Raw genomic sequence first — 16,255 nt, 5'->3', positions numbered from 1 at the left:
TAGCGACGGCAATCGCATCCGTCGTCTGCTGCCATAGTCCATTAACTTCAAATTTCACCTCACTGTTGTATCGGATACGTTCTTTGTACGTCCCACGCCTGTTTCAGGTAGCGTTGCTTGTCTGTTAGCACCGACAATTCTACGCATACCCTGCTACTTTCACTCGTCAAGTGTTACAAGTAATGCGTGAAATGTATTATTCTCGGCACACTCTTGAAACTGTGAAACCGAATGTCCCATGCTTGTAGCTCCTCCAAGTTCCATTTCGCGTTTAGGGTGTCAGTATCCATCGTGCGGTCGTGACTACGTCTGAAACCTTTTCACATGAATTACGTGTGTACTAATGACAGATTCGTCAGTGCTCTGCCCTATTATATCTTGTACACGCGATACTACCGCCATCTGTATATGTCTGTACCGCTACCCATGACTTCTATCATCTCAGTACACGTGGTACTTCTATCGCGTTTTCTTATAGTAAAACGTTTTTCCCATACAACTGAGATTTACAGTGCAAAACCTTATGCCTGTTCTGGATTATAAGAAATTAGCTAAATTTTCGGGCTGTCCTAGGTTTTCCGCCTTAGCCAGGCACAAATGGCTCTGAGCACTATGGGACTCAACGGCTGAGGTCATTAGTCCCCTAGAACTTAGAACTAGTTAAACCTACCTACCCTATGGACATCACAAACATCCATGCCCGAGGCAGGATTCGAACCTGCGGCCGTAGCGGTCTTGCGGTTCCAGACTGCAGCGCCTTTAACCGCACGGCCACTTCGGTCGGCTTAGACAGCCACACTCTGCAGTGGCTGTCGTGATGCACTTTTCTGTTTGAAACCTAACAAAGATGTGGGAATTACTTCCACAGAGTCTAGGTAAATGTGTGTGCATGCTAGAGAAGTTATCGGTTCGGCTGTCTTTAATAAACAGTACAGCGGCATCTGATCCCAACATTATGAGAGGTTGGAAATCCCACGAGAGAAAATTATAGGCCGCTACTTACTGTCTCGTTTTCACAGACGATTTTTCAGCTCGTCATTACCATCCATCTACCTCTCTTCCCCTTAAGAATAGTGCTGCTACGGAATCATGGCACCAACTCATATCTTTTGGTTGTCCATCTTCGAGTTCACCATTCCATCTGACACCAATTGCTTTCACTTGAAGAGAAGACTGGTCGGTGGGCCGAGGTTCTCTGCCAGATCCACAGAAGAGAATATCCTGGTGAGGATGCGGTAACTTATACGGTAATTTCTATATTACTTCTTCATTAATTTACTCAACTGATCTCCGCCAAGTATATGGGGAGAGTGGCTGCGGATAAGTATGAGGATGAACACAAGTATTCGATTAATCAATCTGACTTATACAATCTTCCGAGTGACTGATATTCTTACAATGTAGCAGCAGGCGCAGCAAAGGCTAAAGGTTCTGGGACACGAGATATTCGACTCAGCGCACCGTCTCGACGGCGGTGGTACAGCACTTGGTTCAGCTGCGGCTGCGGGACGGAGCAATGGCATGACGGAATTCCTGGTAATTCAGGACACGGGGCTGGGATTGCTCAGAGCTGAAGCCTGGATCGACACTGAGGAGCAGGAGCGAGAGGCAGGTGGCCTGGTGGCTGCCCAGGCTGAGCACAAGAGGAGGGTGCATGGATCGCGGCCTGAAGACGGCTGAGTTGTGGTGAAGTTTCCAGCAACGATTCACACTCAGCAGTGCCTTGCATCGCCTTGCCGTGTCGAGGATGACGTAGTCGGCTGGACTGGGAGTCTAAATGCCGCTAATAGGCAATGATTTCGAGGAAGGACGACGTTGGTGTGTCACCTCGAAGAATTCTGGAACAGGGTGGTGACTCGCGTCTGTAAGTTGTCATGCGGCAGTGAGTTAAACTGCAACGCCCCAGGTCATCGATATACGGAAATGTGACGACTCGGCAACGGGAATGTGGCGGGGAGGTGTATGGATCACGTGCTTGTTCCAGATATGTCACATCTACTGGCTGTAGATTTAGCCGTTACAGGTCCAAATGAATCCTGGTGACAGTCATTCTGTCGTACTGGCATGTAACGTCTCGGGAAGTAGACATTGCCGTGCGATTTTTAGGTATTCTGGAGCGTCCACTTTTTCGCCTGCCTTTTCATTTCATAGTAGAACTTGCAACCTGCGTCCACAATTACTTGCTGGATGTCTTCCGCTACAGTTTTTATTCGCTACAGTTCCTTCTACTCTCGTGGAGATTATTCCTCGATACCTTAACATATGTTCTGTCACTTTTTCACTTCTTCTTGTCAGTGTTCCTCATACGCCCTTTTCTTCGCGTTTCTGCGGACAATTTCCTCAGTCTACACACTTCCGAATTCTTCTGTAGCACCACACTTTGAACGCATCCATTTTTTTCACTGTCCATGATTCACTAACAACAACGCTATGCTCCAGATATACATTCTAAGAAATTTCTTTCTCAGACTACTGGCTGTGTTTAAAATCAGAAGACTTTTCTTTGCCAAAAAGGCCTACGATGCCTGCTTTTATATCATCTTTTTTTCCATTCTTCTTGGGCTATTTAGCGTCCAAGGTAGCAGGATTCATTAAATTTCACTAATTCTGGAACACCAACTGTCGTGTCCTGACATAGGTGGGAGAGGGAGAAAAGAGGTTACTGGTTAGTCTGCGCTCCCGAGTGGTACAGAGCAGAAGGCAGGAGGACAATTCACAGTGAAGGTATTTCATTGTTTTCTTCTATCTGAGCCAACACTGGTACAGGTTGTAACACCCCACCCGTCACTTAGCTGGTTTTGGCGTGTGTTCACCCCAACTAATTGACTAGCAGATCAACAGAGAGTGCAAAACTGCCGCAATATCGGATAACGCAAAAAGTAATATGGCCCTGTGACTCCTGATTGAACTGCGGTGGCGGTGTTGACATTAATTTATTCAGAATTGATCACTTTTAATTAAAAAGGGGTGTACATTGATGTTATATTCAGCTGTTGAACACCAGATGCAAATGTTGAACCTAAAATTAATTAAGAAAGTGACTTGGGATTTCAAGTACTTGATTGAAAACAGATACAGTCGATTATCACAAATTTATTTTAACTCCCGACCTTCAATCATCACATTACAAGACTCTCCTATCAGGCAGTGGTAATAAATTGCGATTGCGTGGAGTAAAGCGTGATAACTCAAAAGTAATTCCTATCGACTGACACAGGCGTAATGCGAAGTGCGAGAAGAATTCTACAATACACGGCCCATGAAACACTCGTGGAAACTTTGCAGACGTGATCCAACAAATTAATCAATGGTTGGAGCGGGCGCAATATCACCGAATACAGCGTGGCAGAGCGGCGTCGTTGTGTGGACGTCGGCCGACCTCATGGTGCTGCAAGGCTGCACTCGTCTGTTCACTCCTAGCTATCTTGCTCAGTACATAGCTGAACCAAAACTTCCTATCTCCAAGCAATCGTTCCGTTTGATAAGTCCTAAACTGCAGATATGCTCACTCTTTCTCAGGCAAGCTGAGTAAAGAATGTCCGCACTCTAGGCAAGCTGGGAACCGAAGACCTCTATGGAGACTTCTCACAGTCCGCTCTTTGCCTCGGTTTCCCCTCCAGCAAAATCACTTACGCCAATTGCAGCGCAAGTCACGTTAATTATGCATCGCTTCCCAGCGCTGACCGATGCCTGCTCTGGGAAGTGAACAAATTGCCACAAAATTTCCCTTCCTCTCAACTTCTATTTTGCTCCTCCCAGGCCACCCATCAAGGTTAGCATCTGCACAGACACCAAGTTTGCCGGAATTCTGACTCCCAGGAGAGTACTTCAAATTCCTTGGTCCTACATTCCCATCAGAGGCTGGCGTATTTCGTTCTGTCGCTCTTCACCTGATTTCCTTCAGACTCTGCGGGCTGTGAATTCAGTGTGAAGTTGCTATAATCACGAGCATGCATATTTTGACCTCTGTTGACCGCTCCACCATAGCTTTGCATGGCTTTCTCGCATGTTTCACAGAAAACGGGACGATGGACATTTATCAACTGGCGTACAAGTTCTCCATCTGTTTTCCGGTACACCAGCATAGAGTCGGGGTCAACCACCCACTCACTGTCACTCATCTTAAGGCGGCTGGAGGCCGCGCACCGTTACCGGTTTCTCAGAGCTTGAGCTACCCTAACCTGCCTATTGTTGCTTCCCTTAGCCGCTCCCCAGGCGGCCACAATCAATTTTGAATACTTCCATGGGGTAAACTAGCCTCCAGTAAATCGACGTGTTTCCACAAAGTTTTCATGTCGTGTGAATTACTTTAAAACCATCACCTGACATAAATTATTCCAATACGTCCATACTATACCCTCTACAAGATGCATTGTGCCTTGTCAGTCATTTTTATTCAGCCCTACTGTTCGCTCAACGTGAGTTAGGTGATCTTTAATGACTTCATTAAACCATATTACAAGGTGTTTCCTAGAAATGCAGGTGGTGAGACTAGGGAACTCATTGTGGAGACTCTTGGACAAACAGGGTTTAGAAATAGTTGTTTATTCCAGAGAGGACTAACTAACACACTGGAGGCTAGTTCGAGGGTTAGAAAAAGCATGAATGACACTGTTACAACAGAAGCCAGTGCAGAAGTATCAGGAGTGGATGCTAACCACAGTAGCGAACACTAGTAGCATCTTAAGGCAACAACTTAGTTGCAAAACAAAACATACTGAAGTGACACTGTTCACTGAGGCACTCAAAGTTAGATAGCAGACCTACGTGGAGCTGGACCGAGGCTGGAGTCGACGGACGCGGATTCGGCGCCAAGATCGTCTGACTGAGAACTCCGCCAAAATGAGGAATTTAGGGGTTTTAAAATGTCGCGTGGAGGCACTGTTTTTCCCACTTAAAACCACCCAGCCATTCCCCCAGGTCTCCTGCAGGCGCCTGCCAATCACCGTTTAGTTAGGTCTTGTCTACCGCTCCTAAGGCGGGGATGTTAATGCAGTTGCACTAACTCAGTCCGTATTTGGTATCAAGATTGTTCATCTGAAAGCTAAAAGTGACTGCTCTGCCAAATAAGGCTCGCAATATTGTTGTTATACGTCATATAGCCCCGCCCCTCGGACTCCCCGGAGTAGGGACTGCTAGGTCAACAGTTTTATGGAATTGTCGCTCTCTTTCTAACACTAGTAAGCCTACTACCGTTGGTGTTCTCTGGGCTGGTATCAGGCTGCCTTTATACGCTACTACATGCCTGTTGGTTACGAAGGTGTACGGTTGCAGTCTACCACAGCGTCTAGACGACATATGAAGTTGCATGTTAATTCCCTGAAGAGTAACTAACGCCCTGGGACCGCGCCGGGATGCATCTGCATTTTCGCAAGGCTCACCCGTTGCGCTTTACTTCATGTAACAATACCTCTCCTAGTTTAGTCTGCCCTCAGCATCGTCTCTGCTTCCACTCCTTGGAGCGCCCGTCCTCCTTTCTCACAGCCTCAAGATAACACTACAGTAGCAAGGAATAATCAACACATTACAGAACTTTGATGTTAAGATTCCCACTATTCTCATTCCATTTGTCTTTCTTCGTTTTCCTCTCAGTCCACATCCTGTACCCATTACATTGTTGATTCCATCCACACACCCTGTGATTCCCCTTCACTTTCACTCAGGATAGAAATATTATCAGCGAATCTTACCTTTCATATTCTTTCTCGCCGAATTTTATTCCACTCTGGAAACTTTCTTTTATTTCCGCTATTACTTCTGCTATGTATTGGAAGAACTGTAGAGGTGAAAGCCGGTATCCGTGTCTTGCATCAAATATAATCCGAGTACCTCGTTCCTAATCTTTCAGTCTTCTTGTTCCCCCTCGGTTCTCGTCCATAGTGTGTATTACCCGTCTTTCTCTATAGGTTGCTCCAATTTATCTCAGAATTTCAAACTTCTTGTACCATATTACATTGTCGAACGCTTTTTCTAAGGCGGATAACACCATGAGCATGTCTTAATTTTTCTTCAACCTTGTTTCCAATATAAAACGCAATTTTTTGTCTGGTGCCTTCACCTTTCCTAACGCCAGATTCTTCGCCGTCTAACTGATCCTCAGTTTCATTCCATTCTCCTGTACGATATTTATGTTGCTACATGGATTCATGAGCTGTTAAGATAATTATTCAACAGTTTTCGCACTTATGTGCCCTTACTATCTTCGGAATTGTATAGACAATATTTTTCCCAAAAGTCTGGTGGTACCCCACCAGTCTCATAGACTCTACACACCAACTGGAATAGACATTTGGTTGCCTTTTTCCCCAATGATCTGAGAAATTCCGATGGAATGCTGTCTATTCCTTCAGCCTTATTTGATGTCATGTCTTCCTGAGCTGTTTTAAATTCTGACTTTAACACTGAATCCCATACGTCTTCCACACGACCTTCAATTTCTTCTTCTATTACATCCCACACATCGTCCCCCTCACAGCGGCCATCACTGTACTCTTTCCATCCATCTACTCTCTATTCTGACAGTCGTATGTTAGCACCATTGTTTTTAATTTCACCGAAGGTTTTTTGACTCTTCTATATATGATAAGTCAGTCTTCCAGTCGATGATTTCTCTTCCGACTTCTTCTGATATTTCCTGCAGCAATTTAGCCATGGCTTTCCTTAATTGGCTATTTATTTAATTCTTAATTTATGTATATTGATATATTCCTCTCCCTCCCCGAACATTTTTATACATCCTCCTTTCGTCAATCAATTAAAGTATTTTATCTGTTACCCATGGTTTTTTCGCAGTTACCTTCCGTGTACTTACGTTTGTATATTCCACGTCTGTGATTGCCCATTTTAGAGATGTCCCATCTTGTTCAACAGAACTGCCAACTCTGATATCATTTATCACAGTATCCACATCATTAGTGCACAAAACGCTTCTCACCATTTCTCAATACTGCGGTATCCCACTTTCTACCACTCTGATTTTTCCGTACGATTCTCTTAAGGTTTAGTCTGTTCTTCATCACTACTAAATTAAGATCTGAGTCTGAGTCTTCTCTTGGGTACACCTTACAATACAATATAAGATTTCGGAATCTCTGTGAGCTCGTGATGTTGTTCGGTTGCAATGTTCCTGTGTCTCCAGGTCTTTCTTAATTTCACTTCGCCCTCTTCAGATTCTTGAACAGAGTATTCGCTGCTATCACCTACATCTACACCTCCATTCAACTTTGCAATTCCCATTTAAGTTATTGGCAGAGGGTTCATCGACCACTTTCATACTATTCCTATATCTCTATCGTTCCACCCTCTAACAATGTGTTGGGAAAATGAACATCTACGTCTTTCCCTGCGCTCTCTTATTTCTCTTGTTTTATTACAATGAGCATTTCTTCCTGTGTAGGTTATCATCAACGAAATATGATTGTCAACAAAACATCTGTGCGTGGTCTTCCGCGTCCAGAATAAGTTGTCATAATGATTTCCCGAACGTCGTACCGCGTCACGGTGTAAGAAATTATACCGGAGAAACCAATGTTTCGATTGTTGATTGAAATTCCGTGAGAAGATATTGTCTCAGAGAAAATTTTCTTTCTTTTATAACCGCCGCCCCAACTCGCGTATCATATACATAAGACTCTCCCCCTTGTTTCGCGATAATACAAAACGAGCTGCCCTTCACTGAACTTTTTCAATGTCCTCCGTCAACCATCTGTTAAGGCTCCTGTATCATTCAGCGTATTCCAGATGAGGACAGACAAGCGTGGTGTAGTTAGTATCTTTAATAGATCTGTTGAATCCCCTCAGCGTTCGGCCTTTGGTTCACCTTCTCCTCAACATTTTCTGCATGTTAATTTTACTTTAAGTTTCTTGTATCTGCAATCCCTAACTATTTAGCTGAATTTACGTAATTAAATTTGTGTGATTTATAATGGAACCGAAATTTAACGGGTTCCGCTAAGAGCCTTAGGGATGACCTCACTCTTTTTGTTGTATAGAGTCAATTGCCACTTTCCGCACCATACAGATATCTTAATCATTTTGCATTTGGGTTGCATCATCTGCTTACTTCACAAGACGGTAAATGACAGCATCACCTGCAGACAAACTAATACGGCAGCTCTGAGTGTCTCCTAAATCATTTACGAAGATCAGTAAGAGCTGAGGGTGAATTACACGTTCTTGGGGAACTGTGAATGCTACTTTTGTTTTATTTGATGACTTTCTGTCAGTTACTAGAAACTGCGTCCTTTCTGGCAAGAAGTCTCAAATCCAGTAGTACAACAGAAACGATACCCCATTAGCAGGAAATATGATTGGAAGCAGCTTGCGAGGAACAGTATCAAAAGCCTTCTTGGATATTTACTAATATGGAATCAATTCCAGACATTCTGTCAATAGCACTCATTCCTTCGTGTGAAATAAAGAGTTAGTTTATAAATCAATAGAGTATTAGAGCTATGGTGTTACAAGTTGTGTTTCACAAGAGCAGTATTTTCTGAAGCAGTGCTGACTACGTCTCAATAGATTGTTTTCTTCAAGGTACTTCCTAATGGCCGAACGGACACAGTATACGTTCCAAAATCCTACTACAAATCGATGTCAGTGATATGGGCCTGCGATTCACCGGATTACTCCTATTTTCTTTCTTGAATGTTGGTGTGACATGAGCAATTTTTCAATCTTTAGGTACGGATATTTCGTCAGCGATCAGTTGTATAAGGTAGCTAAATATATAACTATTCTATGAGATCATTGTAAAAGGAATCTAATTGGTTTATCATCTGAAATTTATTGCAAAACTCTATTAGTCTTTCTACTTTCTCACTGCTGCTGCCTAGCCCGTATTCTCCAGTATGCTTTCCTTCTAATCCTTCCATCAACTAACACCTTTCAATCGCCTGTGATTACTAGATATTCATCTCTGTTTACATTCTGAAACACTCGTTCAGTATCCTCATACACTTTTCTCTCTCATCATGTCCTGCTTGCTGCTTCATGTCGAATCTCATGAGAACAACCCTATCGTCGAAATGTTCACAGTAACTCGTCCTCCGCCCCGCCTTGTTATTCAGAATAAATCCTACTGCCGTTGTGCCATTGTCTGTTGCTCTTGTTATTAATCTATAACCACCTGACCAGAAATCCTTGTCTTCCATCCATTTCACATAACTGACTCCCACTGCACCTGGACTGAGCCATAGCATTTCCCTTATCAGATTTTCTAGCTTCCCTGCCACACCCTTCATTGTTATGCCATCTTTTTCTCATGATCATCCCCCTTTTGGTAGTCCCGTCCCAGCGATCAGAATGGCGGGACTAATGCAGAATCTTTTGTTAATGTAGTGATCATCATGCCAATTTTTCAGTTACAGGTCGCGTGTCATGAGGCTGCACATCATGTGACTTTAATTCAGCTGTTTCCATTGGCTTCTACATCCTCATATCATTGATGATTGCTGACTTTTCCGACTTTTACTGGCATTTTCTCACCGCAAAGGGCTAGAGAGTGCCCTGAATTCTTACATGCTAGGACTATTTCATAAATATATCAAAAATATTTCATAAATCATAATTCTATATAGGTAGTACATAAATATATCTAGAACCAATGGTTTTAGATTCCTGCTCAGTATCTCTAACATTAGTCATTATGATAATAATTATGAAAATGACAGCAATATATACTCAGAAGAGATTCTGCAAGAATGCTGAGGTGAAAATCTTGAGCAGTGACAGAAAGATCACATAGATTGATTACAAGAAGACGCCCAGTGCTGTGGCACAGATGTTACATGGGAACTTACGCCAAAATTACCATCTGCCGAAGACAAAGAATTTGTGGTTCCACGTGCCGTAAGAATTGTCTAAAACAGAGATGCCAAGTTACTGTGTCACGTCCAGGTGAGACAGATCAAATGATGGAACACAATACACTAGAAATAAAATTGTGGAGAAAAAGAAAGTGTATGTCATTGACATTCCTACCAGAATAGACGAGAAACAACTACATAAGCTTATCAGATATAAGGTCATAAGAGTGGAACCACAGTGACCCTGAGATAAGCCACTGAAAGTGGTTACAGTGGTTCTCGGTTACCTGTGAGTTGTGTCAAAAAATCTTCGTGGTGACTTCAAAAACATTGTAACTGACTAAATATCCGTCTACCACATTCAAAAAACCTCTTTACTGGGATACGCATGAATTATACATCTGTACATCACTCAGACCTAGATAATTGCAAATTGTCAGGCTAGTGATAAAATACAAAATGCATCATAGTGATGACCATGCTTACTCTCATAAGGACAATAATAATAAAACAGTAACATTAATAATAATAATAATAATAATAATAATGAAAGTAATAATAATATTATTATTTTCAGAGTTTTATTTAGCCAAACTACATCTAAATGATGCCAAAAATCGTACAAACATTATTACAAATGTAGAGTCACCTTTTTCAAATTATTATTATTATTATTACATTACATCTTTGTATAATCGATACCTTGAATCACACTTTTATTCGCACAGAGCATGACATTGAGAAGGATGGCGGCTTTGGTATATGAGAGAGACACATTATTCCAATCTTAGGGGGTAGATAAACGCCAAAGTACATAGAAGTAATAAATACTACTGGCTTTGTACTTGTTGTGATTTCTTTATGCCTATTGACAGTGTTTTATTTTAAATTATTGTTGCTTCACAGCCCTCGCCCCACAAGGGCAAGTGAATGGGCTGTGAGCGGTACAGTTCTCCGCTCTTCAGACTAGCGAATTAAAAAATAATTATAGTGAGAAATAGAAAAATGTGCGTGACTGTTTTCTATTTTAAATTAAAAAAAAAGACGGACATTTAAGGAACAAAAATATACACACTTTAAGGTGAACATTTTAAGGTGAAATTATACAGATAGAAACGCCGAATCACTGCGTTTCCACTTCAAATCTGTAGGACCTGCACTACGGTTGGAGGTTATTTTAGGACTTTGGTGGCGCGGAGATCCATGCATAGCAGAGGGTATCGTGGATGTGGAGAGCAGTGCGAGGGTGTAATTCCCAAGTTCGCCCTATTACAAGATTTAGTCTATTGTGGGCTTTCTGATGGACGGTTATTAGGTGAGGTTTCACATTAGTTGCCGGTAGAGGGTTAATCCTAGATATTTTAGTTTATTAGTTAACTGGATAGGACGGTTGTACATGGTAAGGCAGAAGTAATGGAGGCGGAAGGTGTGGGTGGTTCGCCATATAAATATGGCCTGGGTTTCGGAGGGACTGATCTTGTGGAGCCATTAGTTACACCAGGAAGTGAACTGATTGAGGTGGATTTGTTGGGATCGTTGGGATTTCTGGAGTGTAGAGTAGAAGGCAAGGGAAGCTATGTCACCAGCATATTGAAGGAGGTGGACTAATGGAGGTGGTGTGAGCGTATCTCAAATGTAGAGGAGATAAAGCGGAGAAGAGAGGGCAGAGCCTTCAGGCACTCCTGCATGGGATGGAAGGTATGGGAACTGGTATTTTACTTAGTGACAAAGGATGAACGTTTACATACGAAGGATGCCATAGGTGCTTATGTCTGAGTCAGACAAGGACTACACAATGCTTTAATATGTGTTCATGTGCTTCCTCACATGGTGTTTTTAAGCCCAATGAAGAAAACATGATGATCAGCCCCATACCGCAACGCCACCCCACAGTATGTTGGCGCTACACTTTATGGCGGGTAATGTTCCATCGGATTGTCAGTGGATGAAGGGTGATTCATCATTCCAAATGAATCGTTTCCTATCATACGCTGTACAGTGACATCGCTGTCTACATTACCTGAAGTGTTGCTTTATGTGACTTTTTAAAACCACCCTCTGTAATACTCTACGGTCCCCTTCACCAATGCATGACGTCTATTTGGTCTTTGTTTAGCTGTGGCTGTCCCCTCGTGCTTTCACTTCACAGGCCCACCACCAACAGCAGATTAGGGCAGTTTTAGAAAAACTAAAATGTCCCTGGTGGATGTTACTCATGTGACACACAATGACTGGTTTACATACCATGTCTCTGAGTTCACCTGATCGAACTATTCTGCTCTTACTGACTCACTAGTGACGACACAGTACTCCCCACCTCTTTTTATACTGTTGGATAAACCTCTTAGGGCATCTAGCTAAAACATCATGAAATAACAGGCTTAGGAATAGAGTAAAATTTTAGAAGTCTTCACTTCGTAACCAAGAGGCGAACTAAGCACACCGATACGCACTGCCAGCACGAATGGAAAACACCAGGGACTGTTGATGTTACGTGTAATGCGGCCACAAGACGGAGCTGTGTGCCAAGACCGCCAGTACAGCAAAATGACATCATAAAGAGAGAGCAGTATAGCCTCGTTGCGTCGATGAGGCATAAATCAATCGTCACAAATATCATTCAGACAACCAACGCTGAAAAATTTGTCCACCACTACTTCTGAGAGATGAAAGTAAGACAGTTTGTGGTCAGTATTTAGACGACCATCTTTAAGGTAGGACTTGCGTTAATCTCGTACACTCTGTTCAAGGAGGTCGTCTTCGAACTGAACTCCGAAGAAAACGCGAGTCTCGCTAAGTTGACTTCGCCACTACAAGCCACAGTGCAGCAGTTCGAGTCGAGCTGTGGGTGATATTCCCATCAGGCCATCTGGAGGCCTAACTGTTGGGATAAAGGGCTGTTACTTCGCCAGGTGCTTACCACATGCGTCCATCGCTGCCGTGGCCGAGATGGTGCGGCGAACGTGAGTGTCTGCACAGTCTAGCGAGGCAAGCGCGTAACTGCCCACTGCCACTGCTGGCTGCTGTAGAAGAAGACACATACCCCCCAGGGGCTCAGCATTCATTTGATGGGTACGGGCTTGGCGACCCCGGGGTTCCTGAGCTGGGGACTGGTAAGCGCCGCCGGTCCTCTGTCACCGTAAGCTCTGGGCATACTTCAACGACCACTGTGCGGCGCGGCGGTGGAATGTTGTGTGTCTCAGGGAGTGGGGATCTTGGCTTGACCGCCCGGATCGCGAGGATGCAATAAACCTCTATAAACAACCCCTCAATCTCAAGGTGTGCTGCGCGCTGATGAGATGCATGGCTGTTAAAGTGGAACAGTCGTTAGCGGGCAACCTCCGGGGAACCTGCCACACCTCCGTTGTATAAGGCTTACCTAAGCACGCGGGGCTCTGTCTAGGTGGACTTGTAGTTCCCTAGCTGCTCGTGGGACCGAGATGGATCCTTCGAAATCCTCTTTTCTTCCTCCCAGCGGAAAGGGTGGGCCGCTGGAAGGTTCTAACACCCAGTCTCTTAAGAGGGCTCGTGCAGTCAGCCCCCCTGACTCTGGCACTTCTTTGACAAGTCCAGTCTTAGGTAACAGAATGCATTCTGGTAATCCGAATGTGTTTCTCATTGTGAAACGGAAGGAGGGTAGTTTCGAGAAGGTTTCGCCCTTCTATATACAAAAGGGATTGGAGGGAATCTGTGGCTCCTTAAAATCGGTGAAGCGCTTACGTAATGGGACCTTGCTAGTCGAAACTTCCACTTCCCAGCAAGCGACTTAACTTCAGTCTGCTAAATGCCTTGGAGAGTATTCCATAGACACTGAACTGCACAGCACCTTGAATTACAGAAGAGGTGTTGTGACATGCCGGGATCTAGTTGACATTCCCAAGGAAGAACTGCAACGTGAGTGGGCTCCGGCAGGTATCGTTGATGTTCAACATATCATGAGGAGGGTTGATGGCAATCCTGTCAAATCCGACTCCTTTATTCTAACCTTCAGTAGCACGAAACTTCCTGAACAAGTGAAAGCTGGCTTTATTCGCCTTAGTGTGAGGCCTTATTTCCCGACCCCAATGCGCTGTTTCAAATGCCAGCGGTTTGGGCGTACCAACTTAGGATGCAAAGGCGACGCGACTTGTGGCAATTGTGGTAAAGCTGCTCATGAAGGAGTTGGTTGCTCCTCTCCAGCCAAATGTATCAATTGCTCTGGGAACCACCCTATTTGGAGTAGGGACTGCCGAATATTTTTAGAGGAACGCAAAGTCCAGGAAGTAAAAACAACTAAGCGTATCCCCTATGGTGAGGCCAAGAAGATCTTTAAGTCGATGCAACCTCCCACATTTGCTACATCTTTTGCCTCCCTGGTTCAGAAGCCTACTCCCAAAAGTCGATGCCTCAATGCAGACAGAGGTGGTGAGTGTTGGCACTAATACATGCAGCTGTCAGTGCACTTGCAACGCAGCCAGTGTTTCAGAGCCAGTAGCCCCTATTCGAATGGCAGACAAAGGTACAGTGGCGAACTTGGGCCCGCCCCTGACGCCGACAACAGCTGAGGATGTTCCGAAGCCCAGTACAGCCGTTACCACTCCCACATCAGCTCCCCCAAAGCCCACCAAACCACAGAAAGCTCCCATACAGCAGCAACAGCGGGTCAAATCCCGTAGTAAACCGTCTGACCATGCAGATGTTGTTTTCCGTGAGGCTTCATCTGACTCTTCCCCAGAGTTGATGGAATCCGATGTGTGTGTGGGGAAATCATCTAGACCAACGCCAGCCCCTCCACCTGCTGCAGTCTCCCCGCCCCGTCGGAGAGACAGGATGAAGGTGCTACCCCCATCATAGATGGCTCCCATACTTCAGTGGAACTTGCAAGGGTTCAGGGCGCATGTGGAGGAACTTCGTCTACTATCGCAGGGTAGACCACTGTGTCTCTGTCTCCAGGAGACTTATTTCCATCCATCATACTCCCCTGAGATAAGAGGCTATACACTCCACAAAAAGGACGACCTGCGTGGAGAGAGAGCTTGACGAGGTGTAGGTGTTTTCGTCAGGATGGACTACCCCTCCTCGCCTCTCTCACTTACGACGCCTTTACAGGCCGTCGCTGTGTCTGTGCACGTGCGTCATCCATTGACTGTATGCTCGCTTTACTTGCCCCCACATGATGCACTTGATGAAGTGGCCCTCACCGACCTTCTTACACAGCTCCCCCAGCCATTCATTATTTGTGGTGATTTTAATGCCCACAATGTGCTTTGGGGCTCTGCCATTACCTGCCCCAGGGGTAGAGCAATTGAGAGGCTTCTCCTGTCATCCTGCGCCGACTTGCTCAATGGAGGACAGAGTACTCATTTCTGCACAGCGACTGGGTCGTTCTCTGCCATTGATCTCTCGCTTTGCTCTCCAGCTCTTGCCCCCAGTGCTCACTGGGAAGTGGTCGCTGACTTGCACGGCAGTGATCATTTCCCAATCTGGATTCACCTGCCAGATGGTCTGGGCCCCAAAAAGAGACCACCACGATGGGTGCTCAGTGGAGCTGACTGGACACATTATAGCCAGTTGGCCCAATTCGAACACTGTGCGAATGTTGAGGTGTGGATGGATCATATTACCAAAACGGTCCACCACGCCACTGCAGCATCCATTCCACAGACCACAGGCCACCGGAAGAGGCCACCTGTGCCTTGGTGGAGTGCCGAATGCCGCTCTGCAATCAGGACGAGGCGTGGAGCTCTGCGTCGGTTCAAGTGTCGGCCGACTGCTGAGAATCTTGCAGCCTTTCGTGTGGCGAGGGCAAGATGTCGCCGCATTATTCGTGAGAGCAAGAAGAGGTCATGACAACAGTTCCTGAACACCATTAATCGTTCCACCAACAGTTCCATTGTGTGGGAGACCATGAGGAGAATTTCTGGCAGAGGAGGGAAGTGCCCCATCGCTGCTGTAATGAATAACGGCACTCTCCACACGGATCCGCGAGACATTGCCCAGTCTATGGCAGCGTATTTTGCCACAGTTACTGCAACAACCAGTCAGGCTCCAGGTTTCCAGCGCCACAGAGCCGTTGCTGAGAGATGTAGTCTGGACTTCCAGTCCACTTCTCATGAAATTTACAACTGCCCATTTTCTATGTGGGAGCTGGATTCTGCATTGTCTGGAACTCGTGACACATCCCCTGGTCACGACAGGATCCATTACAGTATGCTATGGCACCTCACAATGCGCAACAGAGAAATCCTCCTCGCACTTTTTAATGCCATTTGGGCGTCGGGTCACTTTCCTGACGCGTGGCGTGAGGCAGTTTTAATCCCTTTTTTAAAACCTGGGAAAGACCGCACGAGCCCAAGTAGCAACCGTAGTGTTGCCCTCACTAGTTGCATAGGGAAGACCTTGGAGCGGATGGTCAACCGCCGCCTTGTCTGGATGTTAGAATCCCGGCAACTCCTTAGTCGCTTTCAGTG

This window comes from Schistocerca americana, chromosome 4 (assembly GCF_021461395.2).
Source record: "Schistocerca americana isolate TAMUIC-IGC-003095 chromosome 4, iqSchAmer2.1, whole genome shotgun sequence".
Taxonomy (NCBI): Eukaryota; Metazoa; Arthropoda; class Insecta; order Orthoptera; family Acrididae; genus Schistocerca; species Schistocerca americana.
Note: the sequence above shows the minus strand (reverse complement) of the source record.